We start from the raw sequence: 11,360 nt of genomic DNA, 5'->3' as shown, positions 1-11,360 counted from the left end.
CCCCAGGTGATGCAATGTTCATACAGGTTTCTTTTGATATTGCTCTTGTTTACATGTTCAGTTTTTTTTATTGTCTGACTCTAATCCTTTCAGTTAAGATGGAAGAACAAATACAAAACAAAGCATAAAGTTATTTTTCATAGAAATATAATATAGGGTAGATTGTTATTGCCTGCAACAAAGGAATTCAGAAAGTTTTGTGAAGCTTTTTTTTTTAAAAAATGTAAGGAACAATTTCAGATCATCCATCATACCAAGACCTTTGAAATTGCTTTTGCACTTTAATTCCACCTCAGTTGCATGTAGAAATTAAAAATCCACTTCTAGAGATCCCTGTTATTCTTCACAGGGTCCCAGAGGTACACCAATGAAACTAGTTTTTAAAGCTTATTAAACATATTAAAGGGAATATGTCCCAGACACACATCCCAATTAAGAGCGACATTTTGTATTCATTTACACCCATGCATCTCAAATTAGATCTGCAAGATTTTATGGATGATGTGGGAAGAGTATTTAGACCACATTTTGTGGACAAGCACAAGATCACCATATAGTTAACCTTAAATATCAGTTTTAATTTAAAATGTTCTTTCTTTCTTGGTGGGAATGGAGGCACAGAAGAGAAGAATTTGCTTTTTTATTATCAGATTTCTCTATAGGAGCAAGAAAGATATCTAAAAGACAACTTTCAGGGTTTGGAAGTGCAAACCATATTTAGTTAGAACTGATGAAAACATAAGAATCTGCATAGCTACCTTCACCTTTAATATTAATTTATTTCACTCTGATTCTCCAAAGAGTTCATGCTACTGCCTTTTATATCTTATGAAAATTTGTACTTGGTCCAGGATGACTCTTTGGGTTTTGTGGCTGAGTATGCATTTCAATCTCAGTCTCCATGGGCTGTGACACAGGTCAGGAGTATAGAACCTCCAGCCTATGGATCTTTAACAGATTTTCACCAGTTAAATATAAGTTGTGCTAGGAGAGGAGGTGCGTGGGGTTATAAAATCAATAAAAAACAATCCTTCAAACAATTTGCATGGGGGAAGGAATGTCCCACTGTAGGTGACTGCTGTAGGAAGCAACATTTTATGATTACAGCTTTTTAAAGCCCATATTTTGTATTTTGCATGCTGCTTGATCTGCCTCAAATTTTTGTAACTGCCATAAAAAGCTTTGGTCAGGGAACAGTGGGCTTAATGGCATGGCTGGCCAGGTTGGGACAGAAAGTGGGAGGCAGTCATATTGCTGTATCAACCTAGAGATTATACAACGACTGGAAAGGTCCTAGATAGATAATTAAACAGTCGGTCTATGAGCACTTAGAAAAGGATGCTGTGATTGCTAAGACCCAACATGGGTTTCTTAAAAACAAGTCATGCTAGATAAACCTCATTTCTATTTTTGATAGAGTTACACACTTGGTGGATCAAGGGAATTCTGTGAAGACAGTGTATCATGATTTCAGTAAGGTTTTTTGACAAACTCCTCCATGATATTTCTGTGGAGAAGTTGGTCAAATGTGGGCTGAATAAGGTAACGGTTAGGTGGATATGTAGCTGGCTGACTAACCAACCAACCAAACAAACAAACATAAAGAGAGCTCAGTAATGGTTCTTCTTCATCTGGAAAAAAAGTGACAAGTGGGGTGCTGCAGGGTTCTGTCCTGGGCCTCTTTGTTGTCCAATGTCTTTATGAACAACTTGGATCAAATTTGCAGATGACACCAAACTGGGATGGGTAGCCAATGCTGCAGAAGACAGAATTAGGACTCAAGATGATGACCTTAACAGACTGGAGAACTGGGCCAAAGCTAACAAAATGAATTTCAATAGACTCAAATGTAAAGTTGTTCTCTTTGGCAGGAAGAATCAGCCGCACAAATATAAGATGGGGGACACCTGGCTTGCCAGTAATGCAAGTGAAAAGGATCTAGGGGTCTTAGTGGACCACAAGCTTAGCATGAGACAACAGTGTGAGGCTGCAGCAACAAAAGTAGAGTGTCTCAGTCAAGGAAAGTAATAGTCCCACTCTATTTTGCCTTGGTTAGAGCACACCTGAAGTACTCTGTCCAGTCCTGGGCACCACATTTAAGGTGGATATTGACAAGCTGGAATGTGTGCAGTGAAGGGTGACCAATTTGATAAAGGGCCTGGAAACCAAGACTTATGACAAACCATTGAGGAAGTTGGGTATGTTTAGCCTGGAAAAGAAGAGACTGAGAGGAAATATGATAGTCTCTTCAAATATCTTAAGGGCTATCACATGGAAGATGGAGCAAGTCTGTTTTCTCCTGCTCTGCAGGGTAGGTCCAATGGCTACAAGAAGGGAAATTTCAACTAAACATCAGGAGTAACTTTCTGACAGTGGAACAGACTCCCTCGGGAAGTCGTGGATTCTACTTCCTTTGAGTAAGCAGAGTTTGGAAGGTCATCTGTCATGTATGATTTAGCTGAGATTCCTGCATTGCAGAGTGTTGGACTAGATGACCCTTGAGGTCCCTTCTAACTCTCCAACTTTATGATTCTATAAGGCTGTGGCTGTCAGGTGGTGAAAGTGGAGGTGGTTTGGATTGCAGCGTATTCTGGGCTGGTTCAGCCCCTTCATGCCTACAGAATGACCAGTTCTGAGTCCTTCCATGGGCTGCTGCTGGCAGGGATACCAGTGGTGGCATTTATATTCAACCACCCATTTAGCAGGCAGAACTGGAAACTCTACACCAACCAGCAGAACCATGTTGGTGTCACACTGGTGTCACTCCTTGGGCAGAGACCAGCAGGGCTAGGTGGAGGGACACCTCCACCCAGTGTAAACATTTTCAGCGTGATACCTTTTGGGGAACTGGCATAATATGATGGCTAAGAATGTGAGTTAAGAAGCAAGAATTTGGAATTTTCATTCAGGGGAGTTGATGAAAGGGAAAGCACTTTTAAGTCTCATGTGTTTTAATGAGAGGGGATTAAGCACGTGCTTTAAAAAGCTTTTCCTATTGAGAGAAATGGAATTTCAAAGTGCAAGCATGAACTGGATTCTGCCCCCATGCCGTTTCACGTACAGCTCGTCATTTATGCTGCCCTACAAAGATGAAGCTGGCATTTCTCTCTGCATTACAGATTCCAGTAATGTAGGAGCTAAGAAAGAGTAGAAAGGTGAATTGCAGTGTCCCCAATTCTAAGCTTATGTCAGCCATCAACCCATACAGTGGCCTTAGCTAACCTGTCATTCTAACAGGAGAGGAAAAGAAAAGCTTGTATCTCAGTGAAGAGGAATACAGAAAATAAGATAGAGGAGAGGATATAGCAAATGCCTAACACACGGGAGTCATAGCTTAATTTCCAAATCAAAGAGATATGAATATCATTGTGTAAGCAATGATCGCCGTAAGGGTGCATATTTAAGTAGGTGGTGCTACTGAAAGCAAAACTCATCTCACAGCAGGGTACCTTTGCAGTCCTTCCCAGCTTTTGCACACATTTGCTCTTGCTGGCAGGTGGTGCAATTGCCACTCACAACTGAACTGGCACATTTCTTGACATTTCAGGAGCCCTCCAAGCAAACAGTGCATAGTACTTCTGAAAAGGTAAACAGGTGCAGCATTTAAAACATAAAGACAACATTCATCTCTATCAGACTTATCATTCCCTATCATTCCTCTGCATGTCCACTTAACAGTAATGGGCTGCTCTAGATACTCTTAATCATGCCAGATCGTTCCCAGCTACATGAATGAATCCATTGACTTCAAAGGAGAGTATCCTAGAATACGGTATCATTCTACGTGAGTAAGATAAGAGAATCTAGTTCTGTACATTTGCCAGCCACTTTCTTTTGATCATGTAGTTCTAACAGTCTTTTGCAAAAGAACCTGCCTGGAGAATAGCCTGTTAAAATGTGATGAAATATCGGGTAAGAAATATATGAAATGCTGGGGGGGGGGGGGAGAGGCAGCTCCAAAACTTGCAGAAAGATGGGTTCATTATTCTATTAAGGCATAATCATATGCATGTCTATTCAAAAATAAATTATGTTACATTCATTAGGGCCTTTCTTCCAGGTAAGTGGGAATAGGATTTCAGTCTTGGAGTGTCATTTATTTGGTCTCAGAAAACATGAAGCAAGTGGTTATCTATTTAATATGCACCTAATGTCAGAGCTGCTTCAGGCATTCACACTTTTGCAGAGAAATGGGAAGTGCAAGTGACTTGCAATTCCTATTTTTGTGCTTTTTACTTCATCAAAAATGAATCCTTATGCATTTTCCCTGAAGAAAGATTTATGAGAGTGCACACACTTTGAAGAATGTGTGTCTTCCCTTAAGAGAGATGTGCCACCCCACCTCACCCCATTTTAGCCGGAGCAAAGGGGTGTGAAAATAGCACTCACTGTTTTCTCTCTTGAATGAATATTCAAAACTACTTTGTATAACACCAAACACCTTGTCAGTATTAGTAAGGCGAAATCTGGATATTTGAAAAGGCACCCCATGTTATCCTTTCCTGACCCTATACTCCACCTCCCTCTTCAACCTGATGTAAGTGATCAGGACTCCAGGTTAAGGATGGGGAGAAATTTCAGTTTTCATTGAAAGGCTAATCTCTCTCATTTGCACTTACTAAAACAATATGAGAACTGAAACACAGCTAACCTTCAAAATCCACACCTATCTGAATTTTGTGATGCAGTTCTCCAAAGATTGTTTACGTGTTTGTGTAAACGCACAAACACACACACACACACACACACACACAGGCAGCTGCTTTATACTGAGTCAAATGATTGGTCCACCTAGCTCAGTACACTCTACTCTGACTGGCTGTGGATCTCCAGGATTTTTCCAGCCCTATCTGGAGATGCCAGGGATTGAACCTGGCACTTCCCACTTGCATGGCAAATGCTCGACCGCTAACAATGGTCCTTCTTTAAATAATATGTTAATTGAAATAACATACAACATTACATTACATTAGGATAAATTGCTTGCAAAGTTATGTATATTAGTCTCCATTATATATATAAAGCCTAACAGAATTAACTTCATCTTCTCAGGGATACTCTTGAAAAAAATCAACTGAAAAACATGCCCATCACATGCAGTTAGGCCCTGCGTTAACTTACCTTGAAAAGCATACACCAAACCATGTGCCAAACAGAGCTTATAGCAGGAAAAGAAGTCTGGGAAATGCCTGTTTTGTTTTGTTTTGTTGTTCTAAGGCATGAAATCTACACTTGCAAATCAAATTGCAGTACTTCTGACAAAATTGCAGTGATTCCTTGTCACTAAGACTCTCAGAGTTCAGGTTTCATGTCAACACCCTTGCCAGTCTGCAAATAATGCGATTTTCAACCCTTTAGGATATCAAGACATGCAAACTGGAAACATTTCCTTTACTGATTGGAAAATAGTGAGACGTTCTCTGCCACTAAAATGGTAGATAATCCTCATATAAAAGAAGACTAGTAATAACCAGCAATTCCACACAACAGGCAGTGTTATGGCACAACACCATCCTACAGGTTCTGCAAGTTGTATTCCTGATCAACAGATGCTACAGCCTCTCCTGGTGGCCAGGGCATGGGGAATCAGATGGACACAAAATTTGGCCAATAGCATGTGGGCCAATGGGTGCGCTTACTCAGAGGCGGACCTAACTGAGTCTCTTGAGGACTTCCCTGAGGTCTGCTCCTGGGATATTTAAAATGTACCCGACACATAGCCAAAAACTCTCTCTGTTAATCAAACAATAGTCAATTCTCATATAAAAAGAGACTAATAATAGCCAGCAAATGACACTTTGTGTACATTTTGAGGAAATACGTGTTAGAGGAGCATGCTTTGCCACCGCCTTGTATCTTGAAACCCAGACCTCCAACAAAGGATAGTATAAACTGTTGTTTCACTACTGCTTTGTTTTTTATATTTTGGTCTCATGCTGGTTCCTTTCAAAGTACTAAAGTTAACAATGAATTCTGAACATATATGTACTATCTCTATTGTACCATTTTATTGTTGTTTTTCCCTCCCCACCCCAGCTCCTATTTAATTGAAGTACTATTCTGTCAGAAGATTTTTCTTTAAGAACTGGAGAACTATTCATAAGTCTATTCTTCTGATTGCCTTCACTTGTTTCCCCAGGGTGTCTTTTGTTGCTTTAGAAGGTTTTGTCTGAAGTTACGCTAAAATCTTTCCGTGTGTATGTGTGTGTGTGTGTTTGTCAGACCCATTTCAGAGAAGCAGAGAAAATAGGTGAAACAATTAGATGCTTTTTTGATTTTCCCAATACAAAAATCAGGCACGCATATTTCACTTTTTTTCCAAGAGGGAAAATGTAAAATTCTACAAAAGATGAAGAGCTTTGCAGGGGCTTTGAAAGATACCTTGTAAGTTATGTCAAAGTGGTGCATCACTCTATGAACAAATAGCTCAAACTTTTCTTCAAGATCCTTCTGTCAGTGCTGATTGTACTTTCAGGGCACAACAAATGCTCCACCAGAAGCATCAAGGAAGGTGTGCGCTCAATTACAAACAATGAACTTACTTTGCATGGTTTTGCTTTTAAAAAAAACCCTGAATTGATGGCAGTGAGGGAAAGCTACCCAGAGACCTTTTTGTTATTGGGCAACCCCTGATGAAAGGGGAACCTCAGGCCAGGAAGACTCTCTGTCCAGCCCTTGAGACTCTACTAGGCCACACACTCTGTACCTAGGCCATATCTTCTACCCCAAATTTGCTGTGTTCCTGTTTGACTTGCTAGAATGTGTCCTCAAACTGTGCTAGAATGTGCCATCTTGCTTGCTAGAATGTGCCCTCTTGCTTGCATGGATGGAGAGTAGAGACACATTTGTAGGTATAGAAAGAAGCCTCTAACGTGAAGATGAATGTAAGAGCTATACCTGCTTCTCCACACACTAATCCCATTGATGCATATGGCCTCTGGAAAGTTGCCCAGGAGGAATGCAGCCCTCTAGTTGAGAAGGTTTCCCCTCCCTGCTGCAAATAAATAATGTGCATGAGATTAATTCAGATCACATTTGGCTGCAGACCTAGAAAAGTTTACCTGAAGACAGTGAGGCTCACTTCTGAATCAACATTTATAAGTGTTACTCAGTGTGCTTTTGTTCACACCATGCAGGGAAAGGGAGGTATGAAAACCCACTAAAGCCAACACCTTCTTCATATTAATTTCATTACTGCTTCCAAGTGGATTTCCCCACTACCACCACCACCATCTCTCCCTCATTTGTCAACCTCAATTAAATAGCCTTTTAACCCTGTAGTTTTAACTGGCCCTGCCAACTTTCTATGCTCGTTAGAGTGGTAAGGCAATTGGACATGTCTTCATTTTTATTGTAGGCTAACAGGTTAATAGTTTTGAAAATGTGTTATTTTTCATTTTAAAAACTTATTTCAGAAACAGTCTGAGATGTTAACTGTAAGTGCAAAATAAAAATAAATAACAGCATATCAGCTGATCCTAGACTACAGTGTTTTCCTAAGCAAGCCAAGCCAATACCTTTCAATTTGCATTCAGCTTTTGGGTCACTTTTTAGCTTCTTTTTTTCTGTAGTATGCCAACCATTTACTGTAACATTTTCACTTCACACAGCTCTTTCTCTTCAAGTCATCTCTAGCCTCCAACAACTTTTCTCTACTTACCAGCTTTGTTTATATATAACATGTTCACTCCACCCCCTACAATCTTCTGGCCAGTCTGAAGGCTAGTGGGGTGCTAATTCAGTTACCATTCTCCAGGACCTGTTAAAGTTATTTTCTTCTTTCTGAATTTATTGAGTTTCACTTCATAAGCACATAAGAAGAGCCTGCTGAGAAAGTTCAGTGGCAAACCTACTCCAGCATCATGTACGAACAGTGGCCAATCAGATGCCTGTAGGAAACTCACAAGAAGGACTCAAGCACAAGAACACTCTCTCCCTTCTCTCTAAGAAGCTGGTCTATTTCACCTTAAATACCAGGTTCATGGGCTAAAATTTGATCCTTCTGGTAACCAGGCCCTCTAAAAGAGAAACCAAACATTTTAGAAGAACAAATGAGAACACAAAGTGGCTGAACATTCCTCCATGATAAGGTTGAGCTATGTAATTTCCCATTCTGCCGAAGACCTAGGCTGCAATCCTAAAACCAGATTCGGGAACTGAGATATCCTGGGAAGCAGTAGAAGTGCCCACTGGTATACCCACCAAAATATGATTTGTTGGTGGCCACAGAGTGCAAAATCACCTCATTAATCAGACATTTCCACAAAATTGGCTGACAACTACCCGTCTTATTTCCCCCCCAACCCTGGGAATCAATGGGAGGGAAAATTAAAAATCCTGTCCCCCATCTCCTGCCCAGGCCAAATCAATAGAATAGGACCCCACCTGCAAGGTCTAGAATTGCTCTGCCCATTGGGAATAAGCCCCATTTAAGTCAATTGGGTTTAATTTTCATTAAACATGTTGAAGGATCTTAGCCAGAACCTGCTGAATATAGCAGAGTATACGCAGACTGTCCAGAAGCAGTCAGTTGCAGGCAGGATGAAGCAGGAACAAGACGCTGCTACCAGTAACTTGGTTACTTATAGGTTTATTATTTATAGCTGAATCACAAGTTACTATATACAGGATACAGACACGGATCTTAACTCTCTCACAGAACAAACTCCAACAAACTCTCAAACCACACATTGACCAACCAACCAACCAACCAACCAACCAGGAAGGTCATGAATCATCATGCCTATGTGGTGACCTAGACCAATAGCAGAGTTGTATCCAAGTTCCCATATCTCTAGGCAAAATAACTCCCTCTACTCAGTCTTCTTGGCCTTTGGCCAACTCCTTAATAGCTTCTGTGGGAAGTTGCATCAAATAGCACATAGTCAAAAATCCCAATTTAAGATTGGACTGTAACATTTATTTAATGATTGCTCTTTAATAAAGCCCAATGTCAAAATCTGCTACTATTGTCCTGTTTTGTGATTCATGCTCTTATATTATAAAGGAATTCAGATTCACACCCTTTTCTATCTGAAAATTCAGTTTTGAACAAATTGCTTTGACAACTTCAGCTTCACTTAGTTCATATCAACTCCTGTGGCTTCAACCAGCTTGACTCTGTTTCATTCACTTTCAGAAATGTGACTAAAATTGAAACAGACATTGCTTTAGCACAGCCAACCTACCTAACTTTACTTGAAGGTGCTAGAGGAACTGTGGTCCTGGCATCTGCAGTGCCATTTGTGGGACATAATACAAGGCAATAGTCAATTGGTTTGTGGTCTGTGAATGATGGCATCAGATGGTTTGCGCATGTTGCAAAATTCAAGAAAAATAATAATGTTGTCTGATTGCTAGGGGGGGAAATCTAGCAGACTGAACTGCCAACTTTGAAACTGCTGCCCCTGAAGATACCATCAAACAATGTGCAAAGATCTGTGGATTCTAATTTTAATGAGCATCAAGCAATAGATTGTGTTATTCTTTATTAGCTCTGTTAAATTGGTTGAAAGGTTCACCAGGTTACTATCCCACATGAAATCTACATCAGATCAAGGGAGCAGTCTACAGCTCTAGGCATGTGATGTTAAAAGCCTGTAAAAGTAAGAATCAGCCTCTTACATTAAACAAGTGTTTTATGGATGAAAAGTTCTCTTCTGAAATAGAGATTCAGAGGTATATGAAGACAACACATGGTTTAAATTATATGATGAGACTTCGTTTTCAGTAAGTTCTTTAAAACAAAATGGTGAGAATTCACCTTAGTTTAAAATAAAGCATGTTAACAATACGCCTTTCCCAATTTCCCAGATACATTCTCTCATTGAGAAAATAGGCTTTGGGGTGTTTTGCAGCTCTCTTTGAGGGGAGGGGGGAGACATTTATCCCTAATTTTCTGGAGGCACTTTCTACTTCCTGGGTCTCCCTAGGAAGTATGGCAGAAAACTGTGGACAGAGTGGCTCATTAGAAGATACTTTGCCTTTACAGTTGAGTGATGCTTCAACTTTTATTGAGGACGTGCCCTTCCCCTACGATACCAGTTCAGGATTGTTTGTTGATCCATCTTGTCTCGGAGGCACAGATGGATCAGAGAGCTTCGTACCATCTTATTCTAGTTTGTCATCTGTGACCGTACTTGGCTAGAGATAGCCAGGCTTAGTGATTCATGTCCAGGTAATTTTTATTTAGTTATGATTGTTATGGGGTTGCCTTTGATGATACATCTAAAAGAACAAGTACATAGCTTGGGGGTATTCTTTGATCCAACTGTCATTAGCGGTCAAATATCCTCTGCATCGGTAACTTCAAGGTTGGATTACTGTAATCTGCTCTATGTGGGGCTACCCTTGGGCCTGGTTCTGAAATTAGAGCTGGTGCAACAACATGTGACACCATTGTTAAATCATCTACACTGGAAGCCCACCAACTACCAAATCAGATTTAATGATTTTGTATTAATCTTCAAAGCCTGAATAACTTAGGTTCTGGGTACCTCAGGAATTGCCTGAATCCATGTGTTCCATCTCAGTCACTGAAATCAGGCAGTTACGAATACACCCTTCCCCAAACATTATCTGATTTCTGATTTGGTTTTAATTTCATCTGTTTTATGTAAAATTGCTGGAAACAGTTTTTATATTAATCAGTGTTACATAATATCTTTTAGAAATAAATAAAATAAATTATCTAGAAACTGCAAAGGTAAAAAATGTGGCTGCAGCAATATAACATTGTGGCACTTTTTGTTGTTAATCTGGGACTCATGTGATTCAACTGGTATATATATATATATATATATATATATATATATATATATATATATATATATAATGACTCATTATATCCTAAGAATGATGTGGATTTAAGAGGCATGAAGTTTTTAGACCAAGTCCTATAGATTAAAACGCAGAAGAATCCATTAAATTCCCAGGTCAGGAAAGAAAATGTCTTATGATGAGCCACTTTTTGTGCACTCCTGAAATAGCAGTGTTTGAGTTTGTTGTGTGTGAAAAGAGACCTGACAGGCAATATTTCATCTTCGTGGGAAATAGTTTTATCTTGCTTAGTAGAGCTGAGAGGCTTCCTATGGAGGCAAAGGCTCACAGTTTGGGAATCATGGCATGATCTTTCAGCAGCGTGGTCTGCAAGAGATGAAGCTAGCCAGCAAGACAGCCATATTACATTCTAAAATGTGCTAAAGGAAGGGAAGAATGGAAAACCTTTTCTTTGTCGGGGGTGGTGTGGGAGTGAGTTAATACTTTTTGCTGGGTCTGGGTTGCTCTGGGTTTTATGGCTGCATGGTGGAAACAGCCTTTGGAGGCTCGTTGCCCTAAAAAGCAGCTTTTGAATCTCTGCA

Source organism: Podarcis melisellensis (genome assembly GCF_964234715.1).
Source record: "Podarcis melisellensis genome assembly, chromosome: 9".
NCBI lineage: Eukaryota > Metazoa > Chordata > Lepidosauria > Squamata > Lacertidae > Podarcis > Podarcis melisellensis.
The sequence above is the reverse complement of the archived record's forward strand: the minus strand, read 5'-3'. Positions refer to the sequence as shown.